Source organism: Pan paniscus, chromosome X (assembly GCF_029289425.2).
Source record: "Pan paniscus chromosome X, NHGRI_mPanPan1-v2.0_pri, whole genome shotgun sequence".
In the NCBI taxonomy this organism is placed as follows: domain Eukaryota; kingdom Metazoa; phylum Chordata; class Mammalia; order Primates; family Hominidae; genus Pan; species Pan paniscus.
The window spans coordinates 6,932,005-6,956,159 of NC_073272.2; positions in this window are offsets into that span (position 1 = coordinate 6,932,005).

The window sequence follows — 24,155 nt, forward strand, 5'->3', positions numbered from 1 at the left end:
AAATGATAAATGTTTGAGATGATGGATATGCTAATTACCTTTATCTGACCACTATACATTATATTATCACAACATCATGTACAAGAATATGTACAATTTTTATGTCAGTGGAAAAAAATTTAAAAAGAAATTAATAAACAATTAAAAACAAAAAACCTCTGACTCAGACCATCCCTGAGAAGGGGTCTTAGGCTCCAAAAAATAGGCAAAATGTTTTCAAATGTATGTACTTTGTTATGTATTTGGAAGAGGAAGTCACTTGACTAAAAGGTTTGGGAAGTCTTCATTAAGGAAATTAAATATACACTCGATTACAAAAGACCAAGTCAAAATTAGCTTTATAGTCAAGAGGAGGAAGAGTATTTCGGGAAAAGGGACGAGCTTGTACAAACAGTTCTGTTGTGAAATCAGATTGTATAATTCGGGGGTGATAAGAAGTACACTTTGTAATGAAAATGCACATCTTCATTTGCAAGAGTACAGGCATTCATAGGTTAAAGATTTTTCACATGTCAGTACTTAAAGATTTCCCCATTGTAGACCAACTTTAAAGTATGGTCTTAGTGTCAATTTAAGGTAATTGGAACAAAACAAATTCCATAGAGCTAAGTGCTGCTTGATATACTCATATCCTCGGGCATTGCTGAATTTTGTAGAGTGTAGTCGGGTTGCTTACCAAGAGAGTAAAAAACATTATTAGATGCTAAAAAATCCTAGAATAAAAATTATGATGCCTAAGCCTAATGAAAGTTGTTTTTCTTCATATTTCTTACTTGTTTGAGATCACTTTCTTTCTCCCTTTTTTTTTTGCTTCTGCTGTGTTAAGGATTCATTTTTAAAAACCGGCAGCTTTGCTTTTAAGGTGTATGAGTAGCCCATGCAAAAACTCAAAAGATTATCTTCTTTATCATCATAGATCAAAATATGACAGGGACAAATCAAATAGTGATGCATATCAATAAATATGAAACACAAGCCAGGATGTTCAACAAATTAGAAAAGTGAATATTAAAAAAGAATACAAAGATATTGCTCTTCCCACTGTGAAGTGAACGTCTCTACCTAACATCGAACTCTTTTCTTTCTGACAATTACCAATCCAAGGACTGGTGTGAAAAGGACATTTTAAATGAAATTACAGTTAATAGAATTGAATCAATTACTCTTAAATGTTTTTTACTAAAATAAAATATTGGACACACTTCACCTTTAGTGTTTATTTATATATATGTTATATATTATATATGTAGCATATGATATATTATATACAGCCTATAACATATATCTTATATAACCTATAACATATTATATAATACATAATATATATATTTCATGTGTTATTATATATAAGCCTAATGATTGTATATTATTATTATATAACATATATGTTATATATAACATAATGTAATTATTGTATATGCAATATATAAGCCTATTTATATAACACTGTGTATATATAATGTGTATATACACTGTGTAATATATATGAAATATATATTACATATAGTAATATAGTAATAGATTTTATAAAACTGCTGTCAAAATTGTGTTTGTGACATGCACATAATTCTATGAGAAGTAATACAGTAATATATAACATATTTCATGTGTTATATTGTATATATGATTACATATGATTATATATCATTATATATTACCTATAGCATGTTATATACATGTTATATTGCATATATAATACATAACATATGTTATGTAATATATTTCATATGTTATATGTTATATATAATAACCTGATTATATTATATATTATATAAATCCATAAGTATACAATAAATAATATAACAGCATATGATATGTATGCTATATAATATAATGTGATATATATTATGTATGTTGTCATATATTATCTATACTATAGAATATAACATATTTCATATATATAATATATTTCATGTCTTTAAATAGTATATATAATATATGGCAATGTATATAAAACATATCATATGTTATATAGCAAGTTAATATATCATGTGTTATATCATTTATTATATACTTATATATTATATATTTATAGTATACTATATATTATACAGTATGTTAATATATATTTATAATATATAAAATATATATTATATAGTATATATTATGACATATATGTATTATATATTATATAATACAGTATATAATATAAATATTTATATATAATATGTATAATTTATATTATATATGTTATATGTCATATATTATATTTTATGTTACATATTATTTTATATGTTATATACAGTTATATTATGATCACTTATGCGTGTGTGTGCATGTTCACACGTGTCATTAGTTGCTGTGTCATTTTTATCAATAAGGGTAACTAATTTTTAATTTTGAGGATTCTCTATATACCAGAACATCTCCATATAACCCAAGTTTATTAGTGTGTTTTCCCTTACACCGGTTTCAAGGCAAACCAACTGTAATACAGAATTACTACATGTGTTCCCAAATTAACTCACTGGTGAATTTTTACTGCCAAATCAATGTAGAAAAGAGTCTATTTATCACAATTCCTACTCCTTATGTAACGATGCTCTTGACAACGAAGCCCTTTGGGATGACCTTGAAACACACACACACACTCACCATTTAGAATATGTGTGAGGGTCAGGATCCTGTGATTACAAATAGATTTTATAAAATTGCTGTCAAAATTGTGTTTGTAACATGCACATAATTCTATGAGAAGTGTATTTGCTTGTGGATTAACCATTCTAAAGCACCCAGTCTAAAAGCAAAATGTTACATCTCAAACAAGTAATTCAGTGCTATAAAACTAAAGTCTGTATAAAATGAAAATTTTGAAATATTTCTTGCAACATTGGGTTCAATAAAAATAAATACAGACTCATAAAAACCAAAAACAAAACAGGGACCAATTCCTGCAAGGCATTTAAAATAAGATTATGTGTTAATATTGATTTCATGGGAAATGTAACTGCTATATTCCGTATCATAGTTTTGTAATTCATAATGCTACTAAACGCATTTGTTTTCTTGAACGCTACATGTTCAAGTCAAAACTTAGATATAAAAGTTTTAAATTCATTACAAAACACATTATTTCTGGTGAGAAGCATTAAGCAATTGACTAACATTGCTAGAGAATTCTATATTTTATTCTAACTCCAAAGTGTGCTTGATCTCAACTGCTGGATGTCAAGGTATACATTAAACAGAACAGCAACAACAACAAAAAACTAGGCATTAGTGAAAGCATGGTTAAATATTATCTCAAATTTTGGATCAAAATTTTCAAAATACCCAATTGAAGGAAATTTTTATCCATGTTGTGTTAGTCACGGTTCTCTAGAGGGACAGAACTAATAAGACGGATGTATATATAAAGCGTTCATTAAAGAGTATTTCCTCACACAATCACAAGGTGAGGTCCCACAATAGGCTGTCTGCAAGCTGAGGAAGAAGGAAGCCAGTCGGAGTCCCAAAACATCAAAAGTAGTGAAGCCGACAGCGCAGCCTTCAGTCTGTGGTCGAAGGTCCAACAGTCCCAAAGCTGAAGAACTTGGAGTCCGATGTTCAAGGGCGGGAAGCCTGCTGCATGGGAGAAAGATGGACACCAGAACACTTAATTAGTCTAGTCTTTTCACGTTCTTCTGCCTGCTATTTATTCTGGCCATGCAGGCAACCGATTAGATGGTGCCCACCCAGATTGAGGGTGGGTCTGCCTCTCCCAGTCCACTGACTCAAATGTTAATCTCCTTTGACGACACCCTCACAGAAACACCCAAGAACAATACTTTGCCTCCTTCAATCCAATCAAGTTGACACTCAATATTGACCACTGCATGTGAGTACACTGCAAACCTAGTCATATTGAACAGTTCAACTTCTTAAAATAATTAGATTACATTTCAAGAAATACCATATAGACTTCAAATTTGAGAATTTGCTGTGTGCATTTACAACACATGAAGCCATAAATATTTATTTTAACATCTAATAGGGACAGTTTCTGCACATGGAAATATCTGGAAAACTTATTACGCGGGTGGCAAGCCATCAGTGCCGAGGTGAGCCTTATTAATAAGAAAACATAAACCTGGAAAAGAGTCAAATACTTCATTACACAACCTTGTGATGGAGACTAGAAATGATCTCAACAGGACAGTTCTCAGAGTCTACACCTTTTGATTTAGTCTCCTTAAGAGAGGAATATTTCGAGTAAATTCAATTTTCAAGTTTCTTCATTTGCATGCTTTCAGACGGAAATTCTGCCCCTAAAAGACTAATAGAAATTATTAAGTCTCATTGTCATTGACTGATTGTTATTGCGAAGAGAGTCATTTTTCTTTTTCTATGATCTTTTAGGGCCTTGCAGGGTGGTAGGTGGGGCATGCAATCTCTCTAAGAGGAATTTACAGAACTCCTATTGGTATCTTGATTGGAGCTATAAATAATACAGAATATGGGATGATAAATATTCAAAATGAGCTCCAGATATTTATATTTCCAGCCTGACCTTGTTCGAAGCCTTTGAAAGTCAACATTTTTCTTTCCCCCAGGGCCAGAGGGGAGCAGAAACCTGTTACTGATGGATGAATCCAGCAGTGCCTAAGTGCAAGAAAAGCACATCTCCCTTAAGAAAGGTGCTCAATTTATTTCTCTTGGTGTGTGGATCCCAATTTCCAGGGTGATATCCATTTGCCCCCCATTCTGTTTGTTTTCTTTGTCATCATACCTTGTTTATGGAGAAGACTAATGACAAAAAGCAACGGCATTTTTTTTTTTTTGGCATTACCCCAGGCTAACAGTTCAATTTTACATCATTTTGATGGGTGAGTCAACGCAAGAGCTGAACTTCCTCGCAGGGTTCTTCATGCTTCTTAGCTTTACTTTGTTTGGGGTTTTGGAGGGTTATTTTTATTGTTGTTTATGGCAAAATCTGAAAAGACATTGTATAAACTTGTCTTGGATTTCTACCGGGCAAGGGTCATCAAAAACTTCAGTAAGTACCGAAAGTGAGAACCATACTGTATTGAAATTCATCTCATGTTGGATCTCATCCCATCTTGCAAGCAATATTGTGGCCAGGAATTAGGATGTTCCGTTCTCCTCATTGCATGTTTCTAATCCACTAATTGATAGCTCAACTTGACAGTCATTTTTGATGTCTGAGAAGGTTGTACCTTGTATACCTTTTTATCATGATGGAGAGATATTGGAGAGGTATCATGGTGAGGTATCATGGTGAGAGATATCATGGTGAGATATCATGGGGAGATATCACGGTGGAGACATGGCCTCAGAAAGCCAGCTTGCAAGGTAAGTCTTTAGTTGGCTCCTGAAAACTTAGATTTCAGGTATGTTCTCGCTCTTTCCTAAGTGATAAGAGTGGCTCACGATGCCTCAAGAGTTAGTACACACAATGAGGTTCACATTGGGTGCCTGATTTCCTTCTGGGAGTCTGGAATTTTGGGATGTGCTAAGTAGAAGGTACCTATACAATCAGACACTGAAAAGAGCTTTGAGCACTGATCCTTTATGAGCTTCCTTGATAGACAACATTTTTGCATGTGTTGTCAAAATTCAATACCAGAAAAAGTTAGCACGTCTACAGAGAGGACTCTGGGAAGCTTGCACCTAATTTTCTCTGGTGCAGTGAAGTATGTATCTTTTAAAAATTTTTTTAATTTTAAATTGTTAATTTCTGTTTTTAATTTTTTAACTTCTATTTTAAGGGTTCAGGATACATGTGCAGGTTTGTTCCATAGGTAAATTGCATGCTGTGGGGGTTTGGTGTACAGATTACTGCCTCACTCAGGTGATAAGCATAGTACCCCATAAGTTGTTTTTGTTTGTTTGTTTTTGTTTTTCTCCCTTCTTTCACCTTCTACCCTCAAGTAGGCCCCAGCGTCGGATGTTCCCATCTTTGTGTCCATGTGTTCTCAACTTTACTGTTTTGTTTTAAATTATGAATCTAAAATTACAAAAATGTTTAGCTCCCACTTATAAGTGATAACATGCAGTATTTGGATTTCTGTTACTGTGCTAGTTTGCTTAGGATTACAGCCCCCAGCTCCATCCATGTTGCTGCAAAGAACATAATCTTATTCTTTTTTATGGCTGCATAGTTTTCCATGGTGTGTGTATATGCAACACATTTTCTTTATCCAGTCTACTGTTGATGGGCATTTAGGTTGGTTCTATGATTTTGCTATTGTGAATAGTTGTAAGCATCTTTTCTTTTGGCTGATTTTGTGTTCTGCCATTTGCTGTGATAAATCATAGCTATGAATAGAACTGCACGATGAGTTCTCACAGTGAATCATCAAATCTGGTGGTGATAGGAGCACATATTTTCAGGCAAGAAAATCACTCCTGAATACTCACTATGTCCTCAGTCATCTTTTAAATTTGTTAACAGATTCATTGAAGTATAATTGATATATACAAATTTAATGTGTATGATTTGATAAGTTTGCGTATCTAAAAACATCCATGATGCCATTGCTACAGTTAAGATAATAGAGATACACTACATCTCCCAAAGTTCCCTTGCGTCTCTTTGTTTTTTGTTGGTTTGTTTGTTCTTTGGTAGAAATGTAGCAGGCCAGGTCTCACTAACAGCTGAACAGGCAGGCCTCCATAACAACTGTTTCAGTACTGACCGAGTGGTGAAGTTACATATTAAAAGCTGAAAGATCCAGCGCCCTTATACAAAGGCTGGAATGTAGCAAAAGCCCACCAAGAGTTTTGCCCAGGCCTCTCCTGGATCTTGAAGTGTGACAAGAAAATGAAGGAATTCTTAACAAGACCCTTTTAGGACTAAACAAATTTTTATTGGGGGTCTGAATGAACTCCCCAAACCTCCACGATTTAGCAGGAGACAAGATAAGGGTAATCACCCCAGCACCTGGACCCATCTAGATTAAGTCAATTTACTGAGGCCCCAGAAGAAGGTCTTCAGGACTCAGACCTTAGTTCTAGATTGGAAGTTAATCACTTATGTCTTTAGATGGATGCACACTTACATGTAGACATATAGCGTAGAAGGTATAGAAGTTCTGGAAAACTTTGTAATTTTGAGTTGGTCAGGCGATATTTTCCAAGCCTTCTCCCTGTACCCGATTACAGAAATAAACTCCCTTCTTCCCAGTTCATCTGCGTCTCATTATTGGGCCGCAAGAATAAGCAGCCCGACCCTTGGTTTGGTCCGGAAACAGAAACATTTAACTTGCAACTTACACTCAACACATTTCGAAGTGCGTTTCACCATAGTGTTCACTATAGGCAAAGTGTTGTACAGCAGACTTCTAGAATTTATGCATTTAGCAGAACTGAAAGTTGACACTCATTGAATAACAACTTCCCATTTCTTCCTTCCCCGGCACCTGGCAACTGCTATTGTATTCTCAGCGTCTATGAGTTTGACTCTTTCAGAAGCCATATTTAAAATTCAGTTATGTTTTAACTTCCAAAGCTTGTCCTTCAACTCACATCCCAGTAAACTTTGCCCAGAAAGCCCAAATCATGTTGAAACATATATTTTCTCTACACACTAATATTTGTTTTAGGCGTGTTTGAACTCATGTGTATTTTCTAATTGAGGGGTGTAGGTTTCTACATATGTCCATTAGCTTGTGTGCATTATGTGTTTGAGAGCCTTAATATCTTTACTTTTAAAAATATTATGGATCCAAAATTACAAGAAAAGGTGTGCTAAAATCTGAAAACATGGCTTTGGTTTTTTTCTACATCTCCTCATTAATTTCGCCAGTTGCCACTTCATATATTTTAATGTCCTTAAGTATGAGATGGTTAAGTCCACAGATTGGATGCGAGAGAATTTTATAAGAAAATACACCCTCACCTCCAGAGGCCATCCATGGTTTCTTGATACAAGCAAGATTCCAGCAAAACAAACATTGCAATATTATATGTTACACAAAATCTCATTATCATTCATGCCTAATTGTGTGCAACTTATGACTTTGGCTGTAATCTGTTGCTTGGAATTAGGGTACTAGCTCCAGCCCACATAGGAAGGGAGGAGATTATTCAAAGGCATAATTAGCAGGAGATGGGCATTCATGTGGAGGTGGGTAATAGAGATTCTGACTACATAAAGTGCATAATAAGTGTAGCTTCTACAATGATTGTTCAGTTAGCAAGGGATATAAATCATTTACTTATGGTGTCAATTTAACAAAAGAATGGCAAATACCATAGTCTATGCAGATTTTGCTACGGAACAAAGGGGTCGGGAAAGATGAGAGATGGGCAGTAAATACGTGCTTGCAACGACTAAAACGTAACTTCAGTAACCTCACCATTTTGTCTTTGAATAGACCCACTGAATCTTCTACTTTAGTCATAGATAAGTAGATTGGCACTACTCTCTTTTGGAATTATCTTATTGCTTTCTCCCTCAACAAAATTCACAGTATTTCTTCTATTTGTTTCTTATTTGCATCTGAGCAATCATCAGTCCGCATCTAGTGATTCTGAAACATACATTCTAGTTTTTCAGTGTTTACAATACACATCACAGTGTTATTTATGCTGTGCTGAATTAAAACAGTGGCAACAACATTGTTTCAATATATATCACAAAAAAAGAATGGTATGAAATATAGATCACAGAAGAGATCAAATCAAAATAGGGTTTAATGACTCAAAAAACTCAAACAACACATTTGAAAGTTAATTATGATGCCGAAAGCCACCTTCAGGCCTCTTTTCTAAAATCTATGTTTTGCTTTATGATAGAAAAGAAGTCCCTGGAGGCTGTCTCCACAAAGTAATTATTTCTAAAGGGGAAAAACTCCAGCATCTTGGTGAGATGATTTGAATATCACACACATGCCTTTACTCTGAATTTTCCTTTCCTTGGATATTTTTATAACATAATATGAAATAAACATGGATTTATCAGAATGGTGGAAAACATTAGACCTAGATTCATAAAAATTAGGTTGATGATAGTTTTGCAGAATTATCAGAAGAGGGAATAAAATTATTTTTCCAGGGGCCACCAAGGTGTATCTGTAAAAAGCTGCTCTCTCTCTAACTGGCTACCCATGACGTAATGTGACCAAGAAGTTTACGCTGACTATCCACATATGTCTGAAATTATATATGGGAGGATGAGAGAAAGAAGAAATTATACGCTTTGGAGAACTGGGGATCTGATCAAGAGACAACAATTCTCCCAAGGCTAGAGTTCCACGATTAATTGTGGAGTAGACTTTGAGAAAGGACTTTGCCAGCTGCTCATCTTCCTTTTCAAGGTGGTAGGAGCTCTGTGATGCAGCAGGTGCCACCACTGAGCAAGATTTCCTAGGATGGTCTCTAGATTTATAGCATTCTCTTCCATGGTCAGCCCATGTATGAGGTGTTTTGTCTAAAAGTTTATTCACAAACTACAGTTTTTTCACCAAAGCAGCTCTCAAACCAAATCATCTTAATGCAGGATTTTTCTTGGTCAAACTGCAGGCTGGAGACTTCTAGCTGACAATGCCCCTCATGAGCCTCGCTTGAATCCAGGTCTGCCTTAGGAGATGCCTTGACTACTCCGGCGTGGGTCCCACAGCCACTAAGACTGCGCACTCGGCCCCAGTGGGAGGTGTGTGAGCAAGCAAGTGCAGGGTCTGGTCCACTGCTCCAAATGCCAGCACAGAGGTGGGCTCCAGGTGAGTCTCCCTGAGGGGAACACGGTGACACCCGGGCAGGGTTTCCCGTGACCCGGAAGCCCCGGGGTGGGGTGGGGGGGTGGTGTATTACAGTGCTCTAATTAGTTCTTTTAGTCTCGCTGTCTACAGCCTGATGGACAGTAGTGTGTTAAGAGCTTGGTCAGCCCCTCGCCCTGCTCTGGCCCATGACTCCAAGGCTAGTTTGGTCCCCCTGCTGCTTCCGTTGCATAGGGCGGCTACCCTCCGCTGGTGGAGGGCAGAGGGCCACAGTGTTACAGCCTTCTTCCTGCCCATGTTCAGCTGGGTCCTGAGTTCTTGTCCTGCATCTGAGAAGAATATGGATACGCTGACAATTGAAGAGCGAGCAACTCAGAGCATTTTATTGAGTGACGAAACAGCTTTCAGCGGACCAGGAGCAGGAGATCCGAGGGTGGTCCCCCTAACTGAAGGCAGGAAAGTCCTCTCCCACCCAAAGATGGGAGGTTTTCCCAGCGTGGCTTAGTCCAGGGCTTTTATGGGCTCAGAATCGGGGGTATGTGCTGATTGGTTTGTGAGTATGCAAAAAAGGCAACAGTGTAAAAACCAATTAGGGTAGGGCAGGTATAGGTGAAAACTGGGGGTTCATCAGAGGAAAGCACGCCAAACGGGAAGAGAGGTTCTCAATCTGGTCTGCGGATTTACTGAGACTCATAGCTTTGGCTTTCAGGCTTTAAACTGTCTTTGGTTTGAAGGTGGGGTTTCACCAGGGACACTCCCCTGTCTGCCTAGAGATTTGTCTGCCTTCTGCTACCATCAGTTTTACCCATCCCCGACATGGGTGCCTCAAATCTCTGCCGTCTGTATGATTAGAAATCCAGATAGGAGTTACATATTTCCTTGCTTCACTAGGAGAAAGATCAGTTATTTTATGAACCCTCAAAGAACTTCAAGGAGTAAGAACAAACATAAATATATTTATATAAACATATTTAGGTTAAATGAAACCTTACTCTTTATTAAATGTTTACATAAATATATTTATGTTTGTTCCTACTCTTTCAAGGGAGGAGGGTGTGTAGAGGGTGGGTGAAGTCTGAAGTTCTGTGAGTCTGAAAAGAAAGTACAAGGAAATCTGCAAGAGGAAATTGAATGGTGAAATTAAAATGGACCTTGGGAAAATTAATAAAAAGCAGAATTAAACAAAGGGCGTTATCATTGAGGAGGTATGTGTTTATTATTTGGAATTACACATTGCTTTGTTTAACTTCAGCTTTGGTGAATACAAATAGCAACAAATTTTATATTATCAAGTACGATATTGAAGCAGGATATTTCCCTGACCCTTACACGAGTGGAAACTGGAGTACATGGGCACTGGCAGGGGCTGTGCTGCACCCCTCACCCATGACTTCTGAAGCCCCAGAGGAAGTTAACACTTTTAACAGTGCTCTTTTGTAGCTTTGCCATCCATGGATGGCTTAAGTGTTAACAGCTCACTGGAGGATCAGTGTGACAGCGTTTTGCACTTACACTCTTGGCATCTGAGTTCCTGTCCTGAGTCCAGGAGGAATGAGGTCACACGAATGAATTGAAGGTGGTAAATGTGGGGATTTTATTGCCAATGAAAGTGGCTCTCAGCAGGAAGGGGAATTGAAAAGGGGATGGAGTGGGAAGGTAATCTTCCCCTGGGGACAGCTGGACTCCTCTCCGAAGCTACATTGTCAAGCAGTCCCTCCGAAGTCAAGCCACATCTCTCCAATGTCCAACCATAGTCTCTGATGTCCAGCTGCTTCCCCTCTTCTCCTCTCTCTGCTTGCTGAGCCCGGGATCCTTATGAGCACAGGAGTGGGGCAGGGTGAGCATGGGTGGTTTTGGAAAAAACAAGATTCGAGTGGGAAAACAAGGATGTCAGTTCTACTTTGGGCTGTGGTATTAGGCTTTTCAACTTGAGGGTGAGGCCCTCACTGGGGACCCACCCTCTTCTGCCCAGAATTTCTCTGTCTCCTGTCCCTACCAATATTTCTTATGTAGTCAATTACTCCATCTCTTTCACATGATGTGAGCATAGTAAGGCCAGTGACCAATGTGGGCACATTTATATATCTATGAAATTTATATATCTATGAAATGACATATATATATCATTTCAATAGGTTATGTTCATAATGAGGCACCAACTAGAAACATCATTGCAACATTGTACTTGCAGGAATTTGGAGATGTCCCAAGTGGTAAACTCTGTGGAAAGAGTCCCACAGATGCATAGCATATTTCTGCTCTCTGATGATCTACAGCTATTTAGACAATGTAGATATACAGGTTCAGATATGACATGTCCTCAAGATATTCTGTTTGGCGGGAAAGTAAGTTTCAGGGCAATAACTACAGTGAGTGTAACAGGACAGGATTATGAAAATGAGGTTGAAAGAGGACTTTTTGCTTTCCTTGCTTTAATTTCTTATCAGCAGGATATTGTTTGATATTGGTTTTAACTATATGAGCATGCTGGGGAACTGAATGACAGTGTGAAATAGTGCCCAGGTTTTGAGAGTAGCTCTTGGGCAGCACAGGAACCAAGAACACAAGAATCATAGTACCCCAAAGTCAGCTGGGATCTGCATAGTGTGTGTAAATGGCATAGCTACCTGTTAAAATACACTGAAACCTTGACTTCCTGGTCTCAAGTAATCCTCCCACTTCAGCATCCCAAGTAGCTGGGATTATAGGCGTGCACCTCCAAGCCTGGCTAATCTTTTTTTTTTTTTTTTTTTGAGAGATGGGCTCTCATTATATTGTCCAGGCTGGTCTTGAACTCCTGAGCTCAAGCGATCCTCCCACCTCAGCCTCCCAAAGAACTTGGATTAGAGGTGTGAGCCACAGTGCCTGGCCTAATTGAAGCATTAAGATCATTTACTTTCCATTTTATTATTGGTACTAGGATTAACATGTAACATGATGTAACTGAAAGTTCATGTCCCCTCACAAATTCATATATCGAAGCCCTAACTCCCAATATGATAGTGTTTGGAGATGAAGGCTTTAGGAGGTGAATAGAATTAGGTGAGGTCACGAGGGATTTATATCTTTATAAGAAAAGGAATGGACCATGGAGCACACTCTCTCTCTGGCTGCCAAGTGAGGACACAGCCAAGAGTGGCCATCTGCAACCCAGGAAGAGAGCCCTCACCAGAAGGTGACCATGCTGTTAACCCTGATTATGAGCTTCCAGACTCCAGAACTTTGAGGAAAAAAAAAAAAGATCTGTATTTTTCTTTTTTCTTTTTTTTTTTTTTTGAGGAAGGATCTGGCTGTGTTGCCCAGGCTAGAGTGCAGTGGCATGATCTCAGCTCACTGCAACGTCTGCCTCCTGGGCTTAGGCCATCCCCCCACCTCAGTCTCCTGAGTAGCTGGGACTACAGGCACATGCCACCATGCCCGGCTAATTTTTGTATTTTTGGTGGAGATGGGGTTTCACCATGTTGCCTGGACTGGTCTTGAACTCCTGAGTTCACGCAATCCACCTGCCTTGGCCTCCCAAAGTGCTGGGATTACAAGTGTGAGCCACCATGCCTGGCCAGAAAATAGATTTTCATTGCTTGTGTCACTAAATCTAGAGTATTTTGTTATGGCAGCCCTAGCAGACTAAGACATTCGTCAATTACCTTTTAAATCGAGTTTTTAGAAAACACACATTCCTTTTATATCTTACTGTCTTATGTGTCATCCCTGGAGTTTTTGATTCAATTGTGTAAATCTACATTTCTATCTGTTAAAATTATCCTGTTGCTTAAATGACTTTCTTTGACATTTCTTGTTGTACTGGTCTGTGGGTGTTTACTTTTTCAGTTTTTGTGTATTTTTTAAAGTTTTTATTTCAATTTTAGTTTTGAGTGATATTTTTAATCAGTTTAGTATTCTGGGCTATTATTCTCTTGTGTTTCTTTAAGATTTCCTCTGAAAATTGTCTCATGTCTTGCATTTTATATGATGAGAACATTGTAGTTATCTGTATTCCTCTGTAGACAATTTTTAAGCTAACAATTTTTAAAAATTTCTCCTTATTACTAGTTTATAGTACTTTGATTTTTATTATGATATGACTTGCTTTTGTGTTAAAAATTTTTTTCTGTTTCATATTCATTGGAACTCTATGGATCTGTGAGTTTATGAGCTGCACTAAATTTAGAAAATTTTTGGCATTATTTCTTTAAATATGTTTTTTCCCACCATTTCTGATTCCAGTTACCTGTGTAATATTTTGGTTGAGGTTGTCACACAGTTCCCTGGATCTCTGTCCTCTTTTTTATTCATCATTTTAATCTTGATGTTTTATTTGGATAATTTCATTGGCTGAGTTTTCAATTTCACTAACCTTTTATTTTCTGTGTCTAATATGCTATTAATCTCACCTAATATAATCTTTATCTCAGACATTACATCTTCTAACTCTAGAAGCCTAATTTAATTTTTACATTTTTCTGGGCTCTTTTTATGATGTTGATAATTTGGGCCACTTTCTTCATCATGGAAATTTATAATGGATTGCTTAATACTCTTTTCTACTAATTCTACTATCTATGTCATTTTTTGGTCTGCTTCTATTTATTGAACTCATTTATCTCAACGTGATTGACTATACATACTACTAATGTTTGATTAGGTACACCCTTTGCAAACTCTACCTTTTTGGGAAAGGGGTCATCATAAAGGTCTTCATCCTTGTCATCTTCACATTGAGTAGGCTGAGGAGGAGGAAGGGTTGGCCTTGGGGTGGCAGAGGCGGAAGAGAAGCAGAGGGTGGAAGAGGAGGCAAGAGAGGCAGACATACTTGGACTAAATTTTATTTTTAAAAATCTGAGTATAAGTAGGCCCATATGATTTAAATATGTGTTGATCAAGGGTCTATTGATCTGTTTAGTACTAGACAGAGAAAAGAACATTTCCTACACGTTATAAAGGAAAGTGCGTACTTTAACTCCCAATCGTTGAAAACAGAAAGACCACCTAACAGACAGGACACGAACACAGAATATATTCAAGAGTATTGCTTCAGGCGGGGCATGGTGGCTTATGCCTGTAATTCCAGCTCTTTGGGATGCTGAGGTAGGAGGATCACTTGAGACCAGGGGTTCAAGGTCAGCTTGGGAAACGTAATAAGACCCAGTCTTTACCAAAATAAAAATGAAAATATCAGGCTGGGCATGATGGTGCATGCATGTAGTCTCAGCTACTTGGGAGGCTGAGGCAGGAGGATTGCTAGAGCCCAAGAGTTTGGGGCTGCCATAAGCATTGATTTGTGCTACTGCAATCTACCCTGGGCAGCAAAGACCTTGTCTCTTAAAAAAAATAAAATAAATAAAAAAAGTAGAGTATTGTTTCAGTAGTTTGGTCCTAGACTAAAGGTTTTTCTGGTCTCACCCAACAGTGTTAAAAAGCAAGTTGCTATGAAATTGTCAGTTTGGTGGGAATGATTTCACATGGGCATATAATAAAGGAAAGATGGCATGGTTGTTTTACAATTATGAATCTATAAATATCGTCACTTGTACGTTGGGCGTGGTGGCTCACGCTTGTAATCTCAGCACTTTGGGAGGCCAAGGCACGGGGGATCACTTAAGGTCAGGAGTTTAATACCAGCCTGGCCAACATGGTGAAATACCGTCTCTACCAAAAAATACAAAAATTACCCGAGTGTGGTGGCACATACCTGTAGTCCCAGCTACTCAGGAGGCTGAGGTGGGAGAATCACTTGAACCCAGGAGGCAGAGGTTGCAGTGAGCCAAGATCGGACCACTGCACTCCAGCGTGGGCAACAGAGTGAGACCCTGTCTCAAAAAAAAAAAAAAAAAAAGATTGCCACTTGTGTTACTTGCAGATAAGACATGAATCTGAATTAAAGAAAAAACACATGCAAACACATGCAAGCATGTGCACACACTCACGTACAGATATACGGATATACATATATAGTCAGTGCTTTCCATCCCTTGCTTCCACATCCAAGAATTCAATGGAGGATCAAACATATTTGGGAAAAATAAATAAACAATAAAAAATAACAATATAATAAAAATATAAATCACAAAACAATGCAGTATATAACATAGCATTTATATTTTATTAAGTATTATAAATCATCTAGAGAGGATTTAAAGTATGGGAAAGCATGCGCGTAGGTTATGTGCAACTAAGATGCCATTTTATATCAGGTCCTTGAGCACCCATGAATTTTGGTTATCGGTAGGAGTCCTGGAACCAATTCTCCATAAATACCAAGGAATGACTGTATAATGTATACCAGTTTATCCACTTTCTCAAAGCAACAAAGAATACAAAGTGTGGGTTTTTCTTCTGACTGCTAAGACAATATGTTTATTGTGGAAAACTTGAAATATATTGGAGAAATATATATTTAATAAAAAAAATCAGAAAAAAACAGTATTCTAACACAACTATTTTTCTGAATAGAGATCACAACTTGGGTCAATATTTTGTTAAATAACCTTTTCTTTTCTTACAGAAATGGTGCCTTACCATGTTGCCTAGGCTGGTCTTCAACTCCTGAGCTCAAGTGATTCCCCCACCTCGGCCTCCCAAAGTGTTGTCATGAGCTGCTGCATCCGGCCAATAGTTTTGATTGAAATATGCTCATCATCTTATGTGAAGCCACAGTTTCTGATTAAATACTAAAGTAGGTATTTTGTTATTATTTTGTGTTTTTATCTTTGCAAATAGTGTCATGGATGCACTGGCTGGGGCCAGCATCGCTGGCGGTAAAAGAATTTACTAAGACAGTTGTGGATAAAGAAGGCAGATATATTCGAGAAAGCATGAAAATATGTTGCAAGAAAGCTGTCTGCAAAGAGGCAGAGGCTAGAGGGAAGTTTTATAGAGTTGTGCTGGAGGGGACTCTGTGCAGAACAAGTTTGTGCCCCTGGGGCTACGTGCAGAGCGAGGCACTTGGGAGCAGAATGTTGTGCCAGAGGTTTGTCTGTGATTAGAGTCTCTCACAATTGTTCTCCCCCCACCTGGGCCCCCTTCCTCATTGTTGCTTACTTATCTTATTAAAACTCCACAAACAGCATTTTAAGTTAGACCCCATGGAGGTCCATAAAACATACACAAGCAAGGAAAATAAAATGAAATTTATTCTAAAAGCGAAGCAAAATTAATGTTTAAACATTTATATAGAGATGGTACTTTGAGTGCATTTTCTGCGGAAAATAGATAAATGTGTGTCAGAACTATTCAGAATTCAGAAAGTTTAGTTTGATTAATGTCGACTCCTTATGTCTTTTTCTTTTTATCCCTAAGGAAAAATGTATGGGCGAGCTATGTCCTTGAAAATCTCTGACATTTCATCTGTATTCTGTTAACTAAAACTTCAAGATCTGCTTCCAAAATTTAAAACCTGTCAACAAGGTTATGATTGTAGAAAATAGAAAATATTTTTCAAAATATGTTACTATGCATACATGTGTTGTCAGTGTATTATATAGGTGGATAGCCACCTTTGAGGTACATGTTTTAGTAAGAATATATATTTTTAAATCAACAAAAATTTAAATAAATTAGTTTAAACTCTCATAAAAAGAAAGATTTGCCTAAAATCAAAGGGAAAAAGAAAGCTAAACTAAATTTAATTTGTCTTGAAATAAATTGTCTGCCATAAATGTTTCTTATTTTGGTCTACCTGTAAGCCTTAAAGGAAGACAAAATGTTGAATGGATTCAAATCCCTCCTGACTCAAACAGTTTAAGAGATACACTAACAGATATCCTTTAAATATGACAATTGTAGTTGTCATGTGGTTGCTGGCTGCATCCCAATGAAGCCAAGACTCATTGAAGGTCAAAATTAAAGCACAATTCAAGATTGAGCTTAGCGGATGGTTAGAGGTAAATATCTTACATTCTTGTCTGCATTTCATAAAATAACTTGGACTATCCAGACAATGTAGAGAAAAAAGCAGACTTCTCACGGCAATTTGAGTAACATATGATGCTTCTATTTTTGGAGATGATATGTAGATTAGATAGAGATATAGACGTAGTCATGGGCCATATAACGAAGTTTCAGTCAATGGTCAACTGCATATAGGATGGTGGTCCCATGAGATTATAATGGAGCTGAAAAAGTCCCTTTGCCAAATGACATTGTAGCCATCTTAACATTGTAGTGAAACACATGAGTCTTGTGTGTGTAGTGCAGACAAATCTATTCCTCAAGAAGAGCCTCAGGCAGGTGCTCCAGGAGGTATCCAGAAGAAGGCATCATTATCACAGGAGAGGACAGCTCCATGCATGTTATCGCCCCTGAAGACCTTCCAGTGGGACAAGATGTGGAGGTGGAAGATGGTGATATTGATAACCCTCACCCTGTGTGTCTAGCTAGGCTAATGTGTGTGTTCGTGTCTTAGTTTTTTTAAAAAGGTTGGAAAAGAAAATATAGTAATAATAATAAATTTTAAAAATAGAAAAAGGCTTATAGAATAAGGATATAAAGAATGTATTGTTGTACAGCTGCGCAATGTGTTTGGGTCTTAAACTAAGTGTTATGATGAGACTCAAAAAGATTTTTTAAAAATTAAAGTTTAAAGTAAAAAATAGTTGCAGTAAACTAATGTTAAGTTAGGGAAACCACCATTGCCAACTATAACTGAGAATTATTACAGTGACGGAGATCTGAACTAACCAACTCCATTTTGCTTCTAACCACCAAGCTGTCCTTGTTCATTCCTGAGCATAGGCCAAACTTAATTTACAGTTTAACTTTAAAACAAAGGCAATAACAGCCCTGTCCCAAAACAAACTCCTTCCTGCCTGGAGACTTGACTGCCTTTGTAGGATTAACAAATTAGCCACAATATTAGAAATTATGATTTAGGAGTCGTGCAGCTGGAGGCTCAAGATTCTGACACTCCCCAAATTGCTCCCGGGGATCACATTACTATTTAAAACCAAAGCTCGGTGCTTGAGATGATTTGCAGACCATGCGCTCAGTGAATTAGCTGGCACCGCTCAGGTCGATAAACTGGCTCCTCTGATCTTGTGGCCCCCACCCAAGAACTGACTTAGTGCGAGAGGACAGCTTTGACTCCCTGTGATTTCATCTCCAACCCAAACAATCAGCACTCCTGACCTCCTGGCCCTTCACTCACCAAATTATCCTTAAAAACTCCGATCCCTGAATTCTTGGGAAGACTGATTTGAATAATAATAAAACTCCAGTCTCCCATTGATATGGCCTGGCTCTGTGTCCCCAGCCAAATCTCATCTTGAATTGTAGTCGGAATTCTAATCCCCACATGTTGGGGAAGGGACCTTATGGGAGGTGATTAGATCATGGGGGCACTTGCCCAATGCTGTTCTCGTGATAGTGAGTGAGTTCTCATGAGATGTGATGGTTTTATAAGGGGCTTTTCCCCTCTTTGCTCTGCACTCTCACTCTCTCCTGCCGGCCAGTGAAGAAGGTGCCTGCTTCTCTATCCCCTTCCACCATGATTGTAAGTTTCCTGAGGCATCCCCAGCCATGCAGAACTGTGAGTCAATTAAGCTTCTTTCTTTTATAAATTACCCAGTCTCAGGTCTTTCTTCATAGCAGCGTGAAAACGAACTATTACACCCATACGGCCAGCTCTGTTTGAGTAACTCTTTCTCTATGCCATTCCCTTGTCTTGATAAATTGGCTCTGTCTAGTCGGTGGGCAAGGTGAACCTGATGGGCAGTTAAATTAGTACTGAAGAAAGAAAAAATGTATAAATTTAGTGTAGCTTCATTGTACAGTGTTTGTAAAGTCTACACTAGTGTACAGGAATGTCCTAGGCCTTCACATTCCCTCACCACTTATTCACTGACTCACCCAGAGCAACTTCCAGTCCTGCAAGCTCCATTCATAGTAAGTGCCCTATACAGGGGTACCATTTTTCATCTTTTATGTTGAATTTTTGCTGTACCTTTTCTATGTTTAGATATGCTTAGATACACAAATACTTACCATTCTGTTACAGCCACCTACAGTATTCAGTTTGGTAACATGCTATACAGGTTTGTAATCCAGGAGCACTAGGCTAGACCCTCTACACAAGGTGTGTGGTAGGCTACACCATCTAGGTTTGTTATATACATATATGATGTATATTCATATATGCGATTATATATGTTATATATGTGATATAATTATGTATTCGATAGCATATATAATTATTATATCATTAGTATAATATATTAATTACATAATTACTAATTATATTGCATATGATTTATTATATATTATATATACTTTATAGTTTACTAACAATACATCTTTTATATTAATATGTATAATATATTAATAATACAATATTATGTTAATATATAAAGTATATATAACATACATTATATTAATAATATAATAGACTATATTAAATACTATAATAGTTACAATATTTAATATAGTCTATTAAATATGTTAGTATAATGTTATAATATGTAAGTATAAGTATAATAATGTAAGTATGTTATAATATTTAATATAATATATAATACATTATACTAAAAGATATAATGTATCATTAATAAATTATAAATTTTACATTATAATATATAATTCATAATAAATCATATATTGTATTAAATAATATATCATTTAATATAATATATAATGTATATTATAGTAAACATTGTATTTATTATATAATGTAATATTATATTATATATTACATGTAATATGTAATGATATATAATTTATACGTTATTCATATATGTCATTAATATGCATATGAATATATAATATATTAAATATTATAATAAAATGTTTATATAATGTATACTATATATTATGAGGTACATATTATATATTATGTATGAATATAATAAAATATGTGACTATATTTTATATTATATATGTATTATATATGAAGATATACATAAAAACCTAATATTTTATAATAATGTATAATATATATGTTATATTTTCATATACATGTATATTCATATAAATAAAATTTCCAAAAGGACTAAAACAATGTGATCTCAATTTTTTTCTCCCCTTCCCATGTTAAATAAATCAGAGAGATTAATAACTTGCTAGCTACATACCAGGTGCCAAGAAGGGGCACATTAATATAATGATATAAGACTTGGGGGAAAATTGAAGTACAGGTTTTCCTTTAACCTTGGTCTTATCCTTACTTAATTATCACGCAACACCACTTCAATGAAACCCTACAGCTCGATAAACTTGTGCGTGAATTAGAAAAAGGCATCCGGTGTTCTGGGCAGACATAACTCTAGTCTGGGAAACCAAGATTAGTAAACACAGTAAAGCTAGATTTCATTCTGCACTGACTCCCTTGGCCAGAAACTCCTTTGAAAATAACAACCTCCTAAAAGGATGTGTGGCCCTCCCCTCATATCACTTGCATGTTCTGAGGTTAATAAAAATTCACCTGTGTGCTAAAACTGTTAACAGAAAAATTAGACTTTGTAAAATATCTTAAAGAAGTTTATTCTGAACCAAATGAGTGACCATCATCCAGGAACCCAGTTTCTGGAACTCCTGAGAAAGTACACCCAAGGTGGTCAGATTATAGTTTGGCTTTACATATTTTAGGGAGTGAAGAGTTAAAAATAAAGACCGTTATCAGTACGTGGAAGGCATACATTGGTTTTGCTTACAAAGTTGGAATATCTTGAAGCAGGGCCTTGCAGGTTATGGATGGGCTCAGAGATTCTTATTTTTTTTAGAATATTTTTTAGAATATTTTTAGCACGAACTCCCTGTTTTAATGACAGGGAGTCTTGCTCTGTGGCCCAGGCTGGAGTGCGGTGGTGTGATCATAGCTCACTGCAGCCTGGAACTCCTTGGCTCAAGCGATTCTCCCTCCTCAGCCTCCCAAAGTACTGGGATTACAGGCATGAGCTATCCTGCCTGGCCAAGAGATTATTTAAGTTGCAATTGGTTCAAGGAGTAAAGCTTTGTCTAAAAATTTGGAGTCAGCAGAAAGGAATGTTTAAGATAAGGAAGTCTGTTAACCAGTATACAATGGGTCAGAGTGACCTGCAGAGATGCAAGACTTAATGCTTGCCTGGCACAGCCTTAGGTCCTGTTTATAATTTGTCACCTTATTGTCACAAAGAGTCTGCTTTGTCAGTCTTATTGTGTCTATTTTTTATTTTTTATTTTTTTTTAATTTGAGACAGAGTCTCGCTCTGTCACCAGGCTGGAGTGCAGTGGCATGATCTCGGCTCACTGCGACCTCCGACTCCCTTGTTCAAGCAATTCTCCTGTCTCAGCCTCCCGGGGAGCTGGGATTACAGGCATGCACCACCATGCCCAGCTAATTTTTGTATTTTTTTTAGTAGTGACGGGGTTTCACCATGTGGGCCAGGATGGTCTCGATCTCCTGACCTCGTGATCAGCCCACCTCAGCCTCCCAAAGTGCTGGGATTACAGGCGTGAGCCACCGTGCCCAGCCTTGTTTCTATTTTATTTTAGCACAAACCCCTGTCAGTTGTTGTGCCTAAACTCCAAATGGGAGGGGTATAATGAGTTGTGTCCCACCTCCATTCCTGTCATGGCCAGGTATTTAGTTTTTCAGGTTTCTCTGGGGACCCCGGAGAACAGAGAAGATCTGTTGAGTTGTTTGGAGAGCTTAGGATTTTAGTTTTGGTTTACAAGACCAAGCAAAGTCACAGGATCCTAGAAGTAAGCAGAGAGTTCCTGGTTCAAATGAATGGAGATCAAGGGTCAAGGAAGAGTGTCAGGGTCTGTCCCCATAATGGCACCCACGGTGAAGGTGCATCAGTCAGGATGTAGCATAGAGAAAGACAGTGAACAGAACCTGTTAGAGGCATTAATTCAGAAGTCTAGCATAGCACACAGCTCCCAGGTAGACAAAGGGCAATGACAAAGACCAGGATAATCCAACATGGCACCCAATGAAACATCTCTCCTTTATATCCAAGAGCCTAAAGTCTCTCCTTCACATCTTAGAGAGAGAAATAAGAGACAGAAAACAGAGGGTCTTGAGATTTCTTTCCAAGAAATGTTGCCCAACACTGCAAACAAACAAACAAAAACTATTCACAGCGTTGAATGAGACTGAGTTTAAACCCACGTCAAAGAGAGGGTTGATTTGTTTTTCTCTACTAGCCAGCAGGTTAGGACATAAGAGGAAAAGCAAATTAATTCCAGAGTAAATAAATTACATTGCTTTCTACCCATCCAGGTAGCACTGTAAATAATTTTTTGAGCTTATTTTTGTGAACCCAAAAGTATCTGAGAGAGGTCTTAATCAATTTGGAAAGCTAATTTTGCCAAGGTTAAGGACGTGCACATGACTCAGCCTCAGTAAGTCCTGATGACAAGTGCTCAAGGTGGTCGGGGCTCAGCGTGGTTTTATACATTTTAGGTAGACATGAGACATCAATCAGTATGTGTAAGATGTACATTGGTTTGGTCCAGAAAGGCGGGAAAACTTGAATCGGGACTTCCAGGTCATAGGTAGATAAGAGACAAAAGGTTACATTCTTTTGAATCCTTCATTGTCTTTTCACTGAATACACGTTTTAGTTGGACTCAGTGAATCTGCGTTTTTACAGTAACAATAGGGCAGAGGAAGCCATCAGGTATGCATTTGTCTCAGGTGAGCTTTAGAGGGATGACTTTCTGTCCAGTGCCTGCGAAGATAAGCTATCAGTTTACATTGCCAGGGTGAAATTCAACAGAGCTGTTTTAGGGTGAAGATATTGAGGCCCACAAGGAATTTCCATGTGGGAAAATTGTGACGGAGGTATGTAGTTTTTCTATCTTTATAGCTGCCTTATTTAGGAATAAAATGGCAGGCAAGTGTGCCTCATGTAGTTCCTAGCTTAACTTTTCCCTTGGCTTGGTGATTTGGGGGTTCCAAGATTTATTTTCCTTTCACATATGTTATATTATGTCATGGATATAGTATGCCGAAGCATTAACAGAGATGTGTAGTCAAACAGCTATAAGAATAAATGTCTGATCTTTGCCCATCTTCTTTGTAGTTTGACATGTGGGAATTATCAGGATAACAAGGAAAGAGTGTATACTTAATTGCAAGAAAAGAGATGTGTCAAGGTGGGGAAGAAAGGTCAGCAGAGGACTGGATGTGGTGGGAGAACTCAAATGTCAAGCCTTATTCCGGAGAGATGACCTTTCTCATGTGCTGGGACCAGTCACAACTGTCCTTCCTCCTCTGCCTCCCAACGCTGCCTCTCACGATTTACAAGAAGTTTGTGTAACAACTGACGTTATTTCACAGAACCTTCAGTCCCAGAGGGGGATTCATTTGTTAATGTATCTCTACCAGGCAGAACAAAATAATTAAATCCTTTCCACTGGCATTGATGAAGCTCCCTGTGGGGGAATTGATAAAGTTTACAGGCAGAAACAGAAATTGCAGCTCAATAAGAGGCAGGGAGCCTCACTGATCTTTCCAGGATCAAGTGATGGGGACCCCAGAAAGGTCATCTTATTATCTACAAATTGAAGACGTTGAGCCTT